The 13,356-nt window shown below is 40.8% G+C and overlaps 25 non-coding genes across 25 annotated transcripts; all 25 read left to right on the forward strand.

Moving 5' to 3' along the window:
• The first annotated feature begins 337 nt into the window (after nucleotides 1-337).
• Nucleotides 338-410, forward strand: trnak-uuu (transfer RNA lysine (anticodon UUU)). The gene has a single exon. It is a non-coding gene; the product is annotated as a tRNA-Lys (tRNA).
• Nucleotides 411-784: 374 nt separating this feature from the next.
• trnak-uuu (transfer RNA lysine (anticodon UUU)) lies at nucleotides 785-857 on the forward strand. Its single transcript has one exon. It is a non-coding gene; the product is annotated as a tRNA-Lys (tRNA).
• A 374-nt stretch (nucleotides 858-1,231) lies between these two features.
• Nucleotides 1,232-1,304, forward strand: trnak-cuu (transfer RNA lysine (anticodon CUU)). The gene has a single exon. It is a non-coding gene; the product is annotated as a tRNA-Lys (tRNA).
• A 373-nt stretch (nucleotides 1,305-1,677) lies between these two features.
• Nucleotides 1,678-1,750, forward strand: trnak-uuu (transfer RNA lysine (anticodon UUU)). Its single transcript has one exon. It is a non-coding gene; the product is annotated as a tRNA-Lys (tRNA).
• A 374-nt stretch (nucleotides 1,751-2,124) lies between these two features.
• On the forward strand, nucleotides 2,125-2,197 carry trnak-cuu (transfer RNA lysine (anticodon CUU)). Its single transcript has one exon. It is a non-coding gene; the product is annotated as a tRNA-Lys (tRNA).
• Nucleotides 2,198-2,570: 373 nt separating this feature from the next.
• Nucleotides 2,571-2,643, forward strand: trnak-uuu (transfer RNA lysine (anticodon UUU)). Its single transcript has one exon. It is a non-coding gene; the product is annotated as a tRNA-Lys (tRNA).
• Nucleotides 2,644-3,017: 374 nt separating this feature from the next.
• On the forward strand, nucleotides 3,018-3,090 carry trnak-cuu (transfer RNA lysine (anticodon CUU)). The gene has a single exon. It is a non-coding gene; the product is annotated as a tRNA-Lys (tRNA).
• Nucleotides 3,091-3,463: 373 nt separating this feature from the next.
• Nucleotides 3,464-3,536, forward strand: trnak-uuu (transfer RNA lysine (anticodon UUU)). Its single transcript has one exon. It is a non-coding gene; the product is annotated as a tRNA-Lys (tRNA).
• A 374-nt stretch (nucleotides 3,537-3,910) lies between these two features.
• On the forward strand, nucleotides 3,911-3,983 carry trnak-cuu (transfer RNA lysine (anticodon CUU)). The gene has a single exon. It is a non-coding gene; the product is annotated as a tRNA-Lys (tRNA).
• Nucleotides 3,984-4,356: 373 nt separating this feature from the next.
• Nucleotides 4,357-4,429, forward strand: trnak-uuu (transfer RNA lysine (anticodon UUU)). The gene has a single exon. It is a non-coding gene; the product is annotated as a tRNA-Lys (tRNA).
• A 374-nt stretch (nucleotides 4,430-4,803) lies between these two features.
• Nucleotides 4,804-4,876, forward strand: trnak-cuu (transfer RNA lysine (anticodon CUU)). Its single transcript has one exon. It is a non-coding gene; the product is annotated as a tRNA-Lys (tRNA).
• A 373-nt stretch (nucleotides 4,877-5,249) lies between these two features.
• trnak-uuu (transfer RNA lysine (anticodon UUU)) lies at nucleotides 5,250-5,322 on the forward strand. Its single transcript has one exon. It is a non-coding gene; the product is annotated as a tRNA-Lys (tRNA).
• A 374-nt stretch (nucleotides 5,323-5,696) lies between these two features.
• trnak-cuu (transfer RNA lysine (anticodon CUU)) lies at nucleotides 5,697-5,769 on the forward strand. The gene has a single exon. It is a non-coding gene; the product is annotated as a tRNA-Lys (tRNA).
• A 373-nt stretch (nucleotides 5,770-6,142) lies between these two features.
• trnak-uuu (transfer RNA lysine (anticodon UUU)) lies at nucleotides 6,143-6,215 on the forward strand. The gene has a single exon. It is a non-coding gene; the product is annotated as a tRNA-Lys (tRNA).
• A 374-nt stretch (nucleotides 6,216-6,589) lies between these two features.
• trnak-cuu (transfer RNA lysine (anticodon CUU)) lies at nucleotides 6,590-6,662 on the forward strand. Its single transcript has one exon. It is a non-coding gene; the product is annotated as a tRNA-Lys (tRNA).
• A 373-nt stretch (nucleotides 6,663-7,035) lies between these two features.
• Nucleotides 7,036-7,108, forward strand: trnak-uuu (transfer RNA lysine (anticodon UUU)). The gene has a single exon. It is a non-coding gene; the product is annotated as a tRNA-Lys (tRNA).
• A 374-nt stretch (nucleotides 7,109-7,482) lies between these two features.
• Nucleotides 7,483-7,555, forward strand: trnak-cuu (transfer RNA lysine (anticodon CUU)). Its single transcript has one exon. It is a non-coding gene; the product is annotated as a tRNA-Lys (tRNA).
• Nucleotides 7,556-7,928: 373 nt separating this feature from the next.
• Nucleotides 7,929-8,001, forward strand: trnak-uuu (transfer RNA lysine (anticodon UUU)). The gene has a single exon. It is a non-coding gene; the product is annotated as a tRNA-Lys (tRNA).
• A 374-nt stretch (nucleotides 8,002-8,375) lies between these two features.
• trnak-cuu (transfer RNA lysine (anticodon CUU)) lies at nucleotides 8,376-8,448 on the forward strand. The gene has a single exon. It is a non-coding gene; the product is annotated as a tRNA-Lys (tRNA).
• Nucleotides 8,449-8,821: 373 nt separating this feature from the next.
• Nucleotides 8,822-8,894, forward strand: trnak-uuu (transfer RNA lysine (anticodon UUU)). Its single transcript has one exon. It is a non-coding gene; the product is annotated as a tRNA-Lys (tRNA).
• A 374-nt stretch (nucleotides 8,895-9,268) lies between these two features.
• On the forward strand, nucleotides 9,269-9,341 carry trnak-cuu (transfer RNA lysine (anticodon CUU)). The gene has a single exon. It is a non-coding gene; the product is annotated as a tRNA-Lys (tRNA).
• A 373-nt stretch (nucleotides 9,342-9,714) lies between these two features.
• trnak-uuu (transfer RNA lysine (anticodon UUU)) lies at nucleotides 9,715-9,787 on the forward strand. The gene has a single exon. It is a non-coding gene; the product is annotated as a tRNA-Lys (tRNA).
• Nucleotides 9,788-10,161: 374 nt separating this feature from the next.
• On the forward strand, nucleotides 10,162-10,234 carry trnak-cuu (transfer RNA lysine (anticodon CUU)). The gene has a single exon. It is a non-coding gene; the product is annotated as a tRNA-Lys (tRNA).
• Nucleotides 10,235-10,607: 373 nt separating this feature from the next.
• trnak-uuu (transfer RNA lysine (anticodon UUU)) lies at nucleotides 10,608-10,680 on the forward strand. The gene has a single exon. It is a non-coding gene; the product is annotated as a tRNA-Lys (tRNA).
• Nucleotides 10,681-11,053: 373 nt separating this feature from the next.
• Nucleotides 11,054-11,126, forward strand: trnak-uuu (transfer RNA lysine (anticodon UUU)). The gene has a single exon. It is a non-coding gene; the product is annotated as a tRNA-Lys (tRNA).
• The last annotated feature ends 2,230 nt before the right edge of the window (nucleotides 11,127-13,356 follow it).

A 13,356-nucleotide genomic window follows, 5' to 3' on the forward strand; every position in this document is an offset into this window, starting at 1 on the left:
TATGATTCAAAGATACTGTATGTCCAGTTTCAAATACAATTCCTCTGATCTCACCAGAGAAGGGCATAGGATCGTGACTGCATTTGTAACTGCTCACGCCTTGCACAAGACTCCCTCAGATATGCCAAGGTAGTACACAGAATAAAGGCTACGCATTCCATTGACCGATTGCTCATCTTGAATACAAATTACCGTTAAGGTTGCGTTCAATAAATTTTGTGGCGCTCAAATTTAGATACTTGTGAAATTACATGCATGAAGACAAATGTCAGGATAACATGCACCGAAACAAAAACGTTCTTTCTCGAAAAATTTCTGCTTGGAAACAACAAAAAGAGCCCGGTTAGCTCAGTCGGTAGAGCATGAGACTTTTAATCTCAGGGTCGTGGGTTCGAGTCCCACATTGGGCGCACAGTTTGATCTTCTGATATGTATTTGGAGGACATCACGATTCGAACATACTGTATCTCCAATTTCAAACACAATTCCTGTGACCTCACCAGAGAAAGCCATAAGATCGTGACAGTGCATTTGTAAGGGCTCACACTTTGTACAAGACTTTCTCAGATATGCCAAGGTAATACACAGAATAAAGGCTACGCATTCCATTGACGATTGCTCATCTTGAAAACCAATTACCTTTAAGGTTGCGTTCAATAAATTTTGTGGCGCTCAAATTTAGATACTTGTGAAATTACATGTATGAAGACAAATGCCAGGATAAAATTCACCGAAAGAAAAACGTTCTTTCTCGAAAAATTTCTGCTTGGAAACAACAAAAAGAGCCCGGTTAGCTCAGTCGGTAGAGCATGAGACTTTTAATCTCAGGGTCGTGGGTTCGAGTCCCACATTGGGCGCACAGTTTGATCTTCTGATATGTATTTGGAGGACATCACGATTCGAACATACTGTATCTCCAATTTCAAACACAATTCCTGTGACCTCACCAGAGAAAGCCATAAGATCGTGACAGTGCATTTGTAAGGGCTCACACTTTGTACAAGACTTTCTCAGATATGCCAAGGTAATACACAGAATAAAGGCTACGCATTCCATTGACGATTGCTCATCTTGAAAACCAATTACCTTTAAGGTTGCGTTCAATAAATTTTGTGGCTCTCAAATTTAGATACTTGTGAAATTACATGTATGAAGACAAATGCCAGGATAAAATTCACCGAAAGAAAAACGTTCTTTCTCGAAAAATTTCTGCTTTGAAACAACAAAAAGAGCCCGGTTAGCTCAGTCGGTAGAGCATGAGACTCTTAATCTCAGGGTCGTGGGTTCGAGCCCCACATTGGGCTCAAGGTTTAATCTTCTGATTTGTTGTTGGGGGACATTATGATTCAAAGATACTGTATGTCCAGTTTCAAATACAATTCCTCTGATCTCACCAGAGAAGGGCATAGGATCGTGACTGCATTTGTAACTGCTCACGCTTTGCACAAGACTCCCTCAGATATGCCAAGGTAGTACACAGAATAAAGGCTACGCATTCCATTGACCGATTGCTCATCTTGAATACAAATTACCGTTAAGGTTGCGTTCAATAAATTTTGTGGCGCTCAAATTTAGATACTTGTGAAATTACATGCATGAAGACAAATGTCAGGATAACATGCACCGAAACAAAAACGTTCTTTCTCGAAAAATTTCTGCTTGGAAACAACAAAAAGAGCCCGGTTAGCTCAGTCGGTAGAGCATGAGACTTTTAATCTCAGGGTCGTGGGTTCGAGTCCCACATTGGGCGCACAGTTTGATCTTCTGATATGTATTTGGAGGACATCACGATTCAAACATACTGTATCTCCAATTTCAAATACAATTCCTGTTACCTCACCAGAGAAAGCCATAAGATCGTGACAGTGCATTTGTAAGGGCTCACACTTTGTACAAGACTTTCTCAGATATGCCAAGGTAATACACAGAATAAAGGCTACGCATTCCATTGACGATTGCTCATCTTGAAAACCAATTACCTTTAAGGTTGCGTTCAATAAATTTTGTGGCTCTCAAATTTAGATACTTGTGAAATTACATGTATGAAGACAAATGCCAGGATAAAATTCACTGAAAGAAAAACGTTCTTTCTCGAAAAATTTCTGCTTTGAAACAACAAAAAGAGCCCGGTTAGCTCAGTCGGTAGAGCATGAGACTCTTAATCTCAGGGTCGTGGGTTCGAGCCCCACATTGGGTGCAAGGTTTAATCTTCTGATTTGTCGTTGGGGGACATTATGATTCAAAGATACTGTATGTCCAGTTTCAAATACAATTCCTCTGACCTCACCAGAGAAGGGCATAGGATCGTGACTGCATTTGTAACTGCTCACGCTTTGCACAAGACTCCCTCAGATATGCCAAGGTAGTACACAGAATAAAGGCTACGCATTCCATTGACCGATTGCTCATCTTGAATACAAATTACCGTTAAGGTTGCGTTCAATAAATTTTGTGGCGCTCAAATTTAGATACTTGTGAAATTACATGCATGAAGACAAATGTCAGGATAACATGCACCGAAACAAAAACGTTCTTTCTCGAAAAATTTCTGCTTGGAAACAACAAAAAGAGCCCGGTTAGCTCAGTCGGTAGAGCATGAGACTTTTAATCTCAGGGTCGTGGGTTCGAGTCCCACATTGGGCGCACAGTTTGATCTTCTGATATGTATTTGGAGGACATCACGATTCGAACATACTGTATCTCCAATTTCAAATACAATTCCTGTGACCTCACCAGAGAAAGCCATAAGATCGTGACAGTGCATTTGTAAGGGCTCACACTTTGTACAAGACTTTCTAAGATATGCCAAGGTAATACACAGAATAAAGGCTACGCATTCCATTGACGATTGATCATCTTGAAAACCAATTACCTTTAAGGTTGCGTTCAATAAATTTTGTGGCTCTCAAATTTAGATACTTGTGAAATTACATGTATGAAGACGAATGCCAGGATAAAATTCACCGAAAGAAAAACGTTCTTTCTCGAAAAATTTCTGCTTTGAAACAACAAAAAGAGCCCGGTTAGCTCAGTCGGTAGAGCATGAGACTCTTAATCTCAGGGTCGTGGGTTCGAGCCCCACATTGGGCGCAAGGTTTAATCTTCTGATTTGTCGTTGGGGGACATTATGATTCAAAGATACTGTATGTCCAGTTTCAAATACAATTCCTCTGACCTCACCAGAGAAGGGCATAGGATCGTGACTGCATTTGTAACTGCTCACGCTTTGCACAAGACTCCCTCAGATATGCCAAGGTAGTACACAGAATAAAGGCTACGCATTCCATTGACCGATTGCTCATCTTGAATACAAATTACCGTTAAGGTTGCGTTCAATAAATTTTGTGGCGCTCAAATTTAGATACTTGTGAAATTACATGCATGAAGACAAATGTCAGGATAACATGCACCGAAACAAAAACGTTCTTTCTCGAAAAATTTCTGCTTGGAAACAACAAAAAGAGCCCGGTTAGCTCAGTCGGTAGAGCATGAGACTTTTAATCTCAGGGTCGTGGGTTCGAGTCCCACATTGGGCGCACAGTTTGATCTTCTGATATGTATTTGGAGGACATCACGATTCAAACATACTGTATCTCCAATTTCAAATACAATTCCTGTGACCTCACCAGAGAAAGCCATAAGATCGTGACAGTGCATTTGTAAGGGCTCACACTTTGTACAAGACTTTCTAAGATATGCCAAGGTAATACACAGAATAAAGGCTACGCATTCCATTGACGATTGATCATCTTGAAAACCAATTACCTTTAAGGTTGCGTTCAATAAATTTTGTGGCTCTCAAATTTAGATACTTGTGAAATTACATGTATGAAGACGAATGCCAGGATAAAATTCACCGAAAGAAAAACGTTCTTTCTCGAAAAATTTCTGCTTTGAAACAACAAAAAGAGCCCGGTTAGCTCAGTCGGTAGAGCATGAGACTCTTAATCTCAGGGTCGTGGGTTCGAGCCCCACATTGGGCGCAAGGTTTAATCTTCTGATTTGTCGTTGGGGGACATTATGATTCAAAGATACTGTATGTCCAGTTTCAAATACAATTCCTCTGACCTCACCAGAGAAGGGCATAGGATCGTGACTGCATTTGTAACTGCTCACGCTTTGCACAAGACTCCCTCAGATATGCCAAGGTAGTACACAGAATAAAGGCTACGCATTCCATTGACCGATTGCTCATCTTGAATACAAATTACCGTTAAGGTTGCGTTCAATAAATTTTGTGGCGCTCAAATTTAGATACTTGTGAAATTACATGCATGAAGACAAATGTCAGGATAACATGCACCGAAACAAAAACGTTCTTTCTCGAAAAATTTCTGCTTGGAAACAACAAAAAGAGCCCGGTTAGCTCAGTCGGTAGAGCATGAGACTTTTAATCTCAGGGTCGTGGGTTCGAGTCCCACATTGGGCGCACAGTTTGATCTTCTGATATGTATTTGGAGGACATCACGATTCGAACATACTGTATCTCCAATTTCAAACACAATTCCTGTGACCTCACCAGAGAAAGCCATAAGATCGTGACAGTGCATTTGTAAGGGCTCACACTTTGTACAAGACTTTCTCAGATATGCCAAGGTAATACACAGAATAAAGGCTACGCATTCCATTGACGATTGCTCATCTTGAAAACCAATTACCTTTAAGGTTGCGTTCAATAAATTTTGTGGCTCTCAAATTTAGATACTTGTGAAATTACATGTATGAAGACGAATGCCAGGATAAAATTCACCGAAAGAAAAACGTTCTTTCTCGAAAAATTTCTGCTTTGAAACAACAAAAAGAGCCCGGTTAGCTCAGTCGGTAGAGCATGAGACTCTTAATCTCAGGGTCGTGGGTTCGAGCCCCACATTGGGCGCAAGGTTTAATCTTCTGATTTGTCGTTGGGGGACATTATGATTCAAAGATACTGTATGTCCAGTTTCAAATACAATTCCTCTGACCTCACCAGAGAAGGGCATAGGATCGTGACTGCATTTGTAACTGCTCACGCTTTGCACAAGACTCCCTCAGATATGCCAAGGTAGTACACAGAATAAAGGCTACGCATTCCATTGACCGATTGCTCATCTTGAATACAAATTACCGTTAAGGTTGCGTTCAATAAATTTTGTGGCGCTCAAATTTAGATACTTGTGAAATTACATGCATGAAGACAAATGTCAGGATAACATGCACCGAAACAAAAACGTTCTTTCTCGAAAAATTTCTGCTTGGAAACAACAAAAAGAGCCCGGTTAGCTCAGTCGGTAGAGCATGAGACTTTTAATCTCAGGGTCGTGGGTTCGAGTCCCACATTGGGCGCACAGTTTGATCTTCTGATATGTATTTGGAGGACATCACGATTCGAACATACTGTATCTCCAATTTCAAATACAATTCCTGTGACCTCACCAGAGAAAGCCATAAGATCGTGACAGTGCATTTGTAAGGGCTCACACTTTGTACAAGACTTTCTAAGATATGCCAAGGTAATACACAGAATAAAGGCTACGCATTCCATTGACGATTGATCATCTTGAAAACCAATTACCTTTAAGGTTGCGTTCAATAAATTTTGTGGCTCTCAAATTTAGATACTTGTGAAATTACATGTATGAAGACGAATGCCAGGATAAAATTCACCGAAAGAAAAACGTTCTTTCTCGAAAAATTTCTGCTTTGAAACAACAAAAAGAGCCCGGTTAGCTCAGTCGGTAGAGCATGAGACTCTTAATCTCAGGGTCGTGGGTTCGAGCCCCACATTGGGCGCAAGGTTTAATCTTCTGATTTGTCGTTGGGGGACATTATGATTCAAAGATACTGTATGTCCAGTTTCAAATACAATTCCTCTGACCTCACCAGAGAAGGGCATAGGATCGTGACTGCATTTGTAACTGCTCACGCTTTGCACAAGACTCCCTCAGATATGCCAAGGTAGTACACAGAATAAAGGCTACGCATTCCATTGACCGATTGCTCATCTTGAATACAAATTACCGTTAAGGTTGCGTTCAATAAATTTTGTGGCGCTCAAATTTAGATACTTGTGAAATTACATGCATGAAGACAAATGTCAGGATAACATGCACCGAAACAAAAACGTTCTTTCTCGAAAAATTTCTGCTTGGAAACAACAAAAAGAGCCCGGTTAGCTCAGTCGGTAGAGCATGAGACTTTTAATCTCAGGGTCGTGGGTTCGAGTCCCACATTGGGCGCACAGTTTGATCTTCTGATATGTATTTGGAGGACATCACGATTCGAACATACTGTATCTCCAATTTCAAATACAATTCCTGTGACCTCACCAGAGAAAGCCATAAGATCGTGACAGTGCATTTGTAAGGGCTCACACTTTGTACAAGACTTTCTCAGATATGCCAAGGTAATACACAGAATAAAGGCTACGCATTCCATTGACGATTGATCATCTTGAAAACCAATTACCTTTAAGGTTGCGTTCAATAAATTTTGTGGCTCTCAAATTTAGATACTTGTGAAATTACATGTATGAAGACGAATGCCAGGATAAAATTCACCGAAAGAAAAACGTTCTTTCTCGAAAAATTTCTGCTTTGAAACAACAAAAAGAGCCCGGTTAGCTCAGTCGGTAGAGCATGAGACTCTTAATCTCAGGGTCGTGGGTTCGAGCCCCACATTGGGCGCAAGGTTTAATCTTCTGATTTGTCGTTGGGGGACATTATGATTCAAAGATACTGTATGTCCAGTTTCAAATACAATTCCTCTGACCTCACCAGAGAAGGGCATAGGATCGTGACTGCATTTGTAACTGCTCACGCTTTGCACAAGACTCCCTCAGATATGCCAAGGTAGTACACAGAATAAAGGCTACGCATTCCATTGACCGATTGCTCATCTTGAATACAAATTACCGTTAAGGTTGCGTTCAATAAATTTTGTGGCGCTCAAATTTAGATACTTGTGAAATTACATGCATGAAGACAAATGTCAGGATAACATGCACCGAAACAAAAACGTTCTTTCTCGAAAAATTTCTGCTTGGAAACAACAAAAAGAGCCCGGTTAGCTCAGTCGGTAGAGCATGAGACTTTTAATCTCAGGGTCGTGGGTTCGAGTCCCACATTGGGCGCACAGTTTGATCTTCTGATATGTATTTGGAGGACATCACGATTCGAACATACTGTATCTCCAATTTCAAATACAATTCCTGTGACCTCACCAGAGAAAGCCATAAGATCGTGACAGTGCATTTGTAAGGGCTCACACTTTGTACAAGACTTTCTAAGATATGCCAAGGTAATACACAGAATAAAGGCTACGCATTCCATTGACGATTGATCATCTTGAAAACCAATTACCTTTAAGGTTGCGTTCAATAAATTTTGTGGCTCTCAAATTTAGATACTTGTGAAATTACATGTATGAAGACGAATGCCAGGATAAAATTCACCGAAAGAAAAACGTTCTTTCTCGAAAAATTTCTGCTTTGAAACAACAAAAAGAGCCCGGTTAGCTCAGTCGGTAGAGCATGAGACTCTTAATCTCAGGGTCGTGGGTTCGAGCCCCACATTGGGCGCAAGGTTTAATCTTCTGATTTGTCGTTGGGGGACATTATGATTCAAAGATACTGTATGTCCAGTTTCAAATACAATTCCTCTGACCTCACCAGAGAAGGGCATAGGATCGTGACTGCATTTGTAACTGCTCACGCTTTGCACAAGACTCCCTCAGATATGCCAAGGTAGTACACAGAATAAAGGCTACGCATTCCATTGACCGATTGCTCATCTTGAATACAAATTACCGTTAAGGTTGCGTTCAATAAATTTTGTGGCGCTCAAATTTAGATACTTGTGAAATTACATGCATGAAGACAAATGTCAGGATAACATGCACCGAAACAAAAACGTTCTTTCTCGAAAAATTTCTGCTTGGAAACAACAAAAAGAGCCCGGTTAGCTCAGTCGGTAGAGCATGAGACTTTTAATCTCAGGGTCGTGGGTTCGAGTCCCACATTGGGCGCACAGTTTGATCTTCTGATATGTATTTGGAGGACATCACGATTCGAACATACTGTATCTCCAATTTCAAATACAATTCCTGTGACCTCACCAGAGAAAGCCATAAGATCGTGACAGTGCATTTGTAAGGGCTCACACTTTGTACAAGACTCCCTCAGATATGCCAAGGTAGTACACAGAATAAAGGCTACGCATTCCATTGACGATTGCTCATCTTGAAAACCAATTACCTTTAAGGTTGCGTTCAATAAATTTTGTGGCTCTCAAATTTAGATACTTGTGAAATTACATGTATGAAGACAAATGCCAGGATAAAATTCACCGAAAGAAAAACGTTCTTTCTCGAAAAATTTCTGCTTTGAAACAACAAAAAGAGCCCGGTTAGCTCAGTCGGTAGAGCATGAGACTCTTAATCTCAGGGTCGTGGGTTCGAGCCCCACATTGGGCGCAAGGTTTAGTCTTCTGATTTGTCGTTGGGGGACATTATGATTCAAAGATACTGTATGTCCAATTTCAAATACAATTCCTCTGACCTCACCAGAGAAGGGCATAGGATCGTGACTGCATTTGTAACTGCTCACGCTTTGCACAAGACTCCCTCAGATATGCCAAGGTAGTACACAGCATAAAGGCTACGCATTCCATTGACCGATTGCTCATCTTGAATACAAATTACCGTTAAGGTTGCGTTCAATAAATTTTGTGGCGCTCAAATTTAGATACTTGTGAAATTACATGCATGAAGACAAATGTCAGGATAACATGCACCGAAAGAAAAACGTTCTTTCTCGAAAAATTTCTGCTTGGAAACAACAAAAAGAGCCCGGTTAGCTCAGTCGGTAGAGCATGAGACTTTTAATCTCAGGGTCGTGGGTTCGAGTCCCACATTGGGCGCACAGTTTGATCTTCTGATATGTATTTGGAGGACATCATGATTCGAACATACTGTATCTCCGATTTCAAATACAATTCCTGTGACCTCACCAGAGAAAGCCATAAGATCGTGACAGTGCATTTGTAAGGGCTCACACTTTGTACAAGATTTTCTCAGATATGCCAAGGTAATACACAGAATAAAGGCTACGCATTCCATTGACGATTGCTCATCTTGAAAACCAATTACCTTTAAGGTTGCGTTCAATAAATTTTGTGGCTCTCAAATTTAGATACTTGTGAAATTACATGTATGAAGACAAATGCCAGGATAAAATTCATTGAAAGAAAAACGTTCTTTCTCGAAAAATTTCTGCTTTGAAACAACAAAAAGAGCCCGGTTAGCTCAGTCGGTAGAGCATGAGACTCTTAATCTCAGGGTCGTGGGTTCGAGCCCCACATTGGGCGCAAGGTTTAATCTTCTGATTTGTCGTTGGGGGACATTATGATTCAAAGATACTGTATGTCCAATTTCAAATACAATTCCTCTGATCTCACCAGAGAAGGGCATAGGATCGTGACTGCATTTGTAACTGCTCACGCTTTGCACAAGACTCCCTCAGATATGCCAAGGTAGTACACAGAATAAAGGCTACGCATTCCATTGACCGATTGCTCATCTTGAATACAAATTACCGTTAAGGTTGCGTTCAATAAATTTTGTGGCGCTCAAATTTAGATACTTGTGAAATTACATGCATGAAGACAAATGTCAGGATAACATGCACCGAAAGAAAAACGTTCTTTCTCGAAGAATTTCTGCTTGGAAACAACAAAAAGAGCCCGGTTAGCTCAGTCGGTAGAGCATGAGACTTTTAATCTCAGGGTCGTGGGTTCGAGTCCCACATTGGGCGCACAGTTTGATCTTCTGATATGTATTTGGAGGACATCACGATTCGAACATACTGTATCTCCAATTTCAAATACAATTCCTGTGACCTCACCAGAGAAAGCCATAAGATCGTGACAGTGCATTTGTAAGGGCTCACACTTTGTACAAGACTTTCTCAGATATGCCAAGGTAATACACAGAATAAAGGCTACGCATTCCATTGACGATTGCTCATCTTGAAAACCAATTACCTTTAAGGTTGCGTTCAATAAATTTTGTGGCTCTCAAATTTAGATACTTGTGAAATTACATGTATGAAGACAAATGCCAGGATAAAATTCACCGAAAGAAAAACGTTCTTTCTCGAAAAATTTCTGCTTTGAAACAACAAAAAGAGCCCGGTTAGCTCAGTCGGTAGAGCATGAGACTCTTAATCTCAGGGTCGTGGGTTCGAGCCCCACATTGGGCGCAAGGTTTAGTCTTCTGATTTGTCGTTGGGGGACATTATGATTCAAAGATACTGTATGTCCAATTTCAAATACAATTCCTCTGACCTCACCAGAGAAGGGCATAGGATCGTGACTGCATTTGTAACTGCTCACGCTTTGCACAAGACTCCCTCAGATATGCCAAGGTAGTACACAGAATAAAGGCTACGCATTCCATTGACCGATTGCTCATCTTGAATACAAATTACCGTTAAGGTTGCGTTCAATAAATTTTGTGGCGCTCAAATTTAGATACTTGTGAAATTACATGCATGAAGACAAATGTCAGGATAACATGCACCGAAAGAAAAACGTTCTTTCTCGAAAAATTTCTGCTTGGAAACAACAAAAAGAGCCCGGTTAGCTCAGTCGGTAGAGCATGAGACTTTTAATCTCAGGGTCGTGGGTTCGAGTCCCACATTGGGCGCAAGGTTTAATCTTCTGATTTGTCGTTGGGGGACATTATGATTCAAAGATACTGTATGTCCAGTTTCAAATACAATTCCTCTGATCTCACCAGAGAAGGGCATAGGATCGTGACTGCATTTGTAACTGCTCACGCTTTGCACAAGACTCCCTCAGATATGCCAAGGTAGTACACAGAATAAAGGCTACGCATTCCATTGACCGATTGCTCATCTTGAATACAAATTACCGTTAAGGTTGCGTTCAATAAATTTTGTGGCGCTCAAATTTAGATACTTGTGAAATTACATGCATGAAGACAAATGTCAGGATAACATGCACCGAAAGAAAAACGTTCTTTCTCGAAAAATTTCTGCTTGGAAACAACAAAAAGAGCCCGGTTAGCTCAGTCGGTAGAGCATGAGACTTTTAATCTCAGGGTCATGGGTTCGAGTCCCACATTGGGCGCACAGTTTGATCTTCTGATATGTATTTGGAGGACATCACGATTCAAACATACTGTATCTCCAATTTCAAATACAATTCCTGTGACCTCACCAGAGAAAGCCATAAGATCGTGACAGTGCATTTGTAAGGGCTCACACTTTGTACAAGACTTTCTCAGATATGCCACAGAATAAAGGCTACGCATTCCATTGACGATTGCTCATCTTGAAAACCAATTACCGTTAAGGTTGCGTTCAATAAATTTTGTGGCTCTCAAATTTAGATACTTGTGAAATTACATGTATGAAGACAAATGCCAGGATAAAATTCACCGAAACAAAAACGTTCTTTTTTGAAAAATTTCTGCTTGGAAACAACATAAACAGCCCGGTTAGCTCAGTCGGTAGAGCATGAGACTCTTAATCTCAGGTTCGAGCCCCACATTGGACACATTGGCTTAAACTTCTGATTCATCTTTGTGGGACATTAGAATCCAAATGTGCTCTATTCCCAGTATTAAAAACAATTTGTGTGAACCTGTCAATCATGGCCACGGGATCACAGCAGTGTATTTGTATGTGTTCATGCTCTGTGAGTTTTTCAGGTATGTCAAGGCACCACACAGAATAAAGGCTGTGCATTCCATTGAGAAAACAAAGACAAATTTTGTGATTATGAAATATCAAGAAATTTGTGACGTTAGATGCATGAACTCAGGTGTCAGAACAACGTATATCAAAAGAAAAGTTTTTTTTATTGAAAATATTGTGCTTTGAAAAGACATGAGCAGTCTGGTCAGCTCAGTCGGTAGAGCATGAAATGTTTAACGTCAGGGCCGTGGGTTCGAGCCCCACATTGGGCACAAAGGTTATGCTTTGGAGCCATTTTTGGGGATATTAGGATTCAAACGTAATGTATGCCCAGTTTCAAATATGTTGTACACCTGAATTTGCCAAACTTGCCATACAAGGCCGCAGGATCAGGGTCAACTGAATGACCAGCCCAGTTAGCTCAGTTTGCAGAGCATGAGACTGTTAATCTCAGGTTCGTGGGGTCACGCACCACATTGGGTGCATTGGGTGGGTGGAGCCGTTTTTAGGGGACATTTACTGGGATCAAATGCAAGCACTGTTTCACAATATGTAGTTCTTTGCATTGCTTTTTTCCCGATTCTATTGTTGGGAAAACCAACAAACCAGCCTTCACTTTTATTTTTTATCCGAGGTTCATTCAATACATAGCTTGAAAAATTAGTACTTTTACCAAGCAAGAGCAGGTACAGAGTTGCCATACACTCCGTCAGAAATGCTTGTCGGATGCTTGAATAGCTTCAGAAACCCCATCTCCCCACACCTCTCTGGTGCTGGATTAGAGGGGCCTGTGTACAGTCATTTGTATAACATTCTGAAACTGACAATCAGACATGCCCACCTTACGCAGTGATTGGCCAGCTGTGCACAGGTGAGAAAATTGTCAGGATTTGAACTTCTCTCTCTAGCTCTCTTTTTACATTCATTACCATTTCAGTCACTTGTGTGAACAACAGCATGCATAATTATGAATGCCTTCCAGGAGAGAATGTCTAAAAATACATGGAAACAATATTTTGGCTCCCTCTCTTTGATGGCTGGCTTTTCACTCTGCCTTTGAGAATATACAACTGTAAAAACCATCAATATCATTGTGTATGGACAATATGTTGTACAAACCAGTTCTGACTGACCATAAACCGTTCTTTAATTTTAGTGTTGTGGATTCAAGCCCCACATTGGGTGCAAAGCTTATTTTTGCGGAATGGGGGCAGTCCATTGGCACAGCAGGGGTGCCAGTGTAGGGGTTCTTGCCAAACAGGTGCCTGGTAAAAATGTTGAACGTTGTTAAACCTTTGCTGCAGTGCAACATGACGTCATCCACCGCGGTGTGGCGTTTGCCAATTACATACATGGAAGCCTACATTCCTGGTGAATTACTATGTAATGTGCATACCATATTTCGACGGTTTACTTCAGGCCCTTCATGACAAAACATAAAACACTTAATCCCTGTGATAACTGAGTTGTAAAATCCTGTCTTTGAGTGTTACCAATTGTGCAGTTTTATGGTGTCTGAAAAGCTTTTAAATGTATAAATCTGTTACTCCAACTGGACTTCCTGGATGGTATTTAATTGTCTCACCAGTGCCTTAAATAACGTACCCCCACCAACGCAGCTGCTTGCTTGCCACTTTTAATGCTGTTTTTGCTGGTAAGTT

The sequence above is a fragment of the Thunnus thynnus genome, chromosome 16 (genome assembly GCF_963924715.1).
Source record: "Thunnus thynnus chromosome 16, fThuThy2.1, whole genome shotgun sequence".
Taxonomy (NCBI): domain Eukaryota; kingdom Metazoa; phylum Chordata; class Actinopteri; order Scombriformes; family Scombridae; genus Thunnus; species Thunnus thynnus.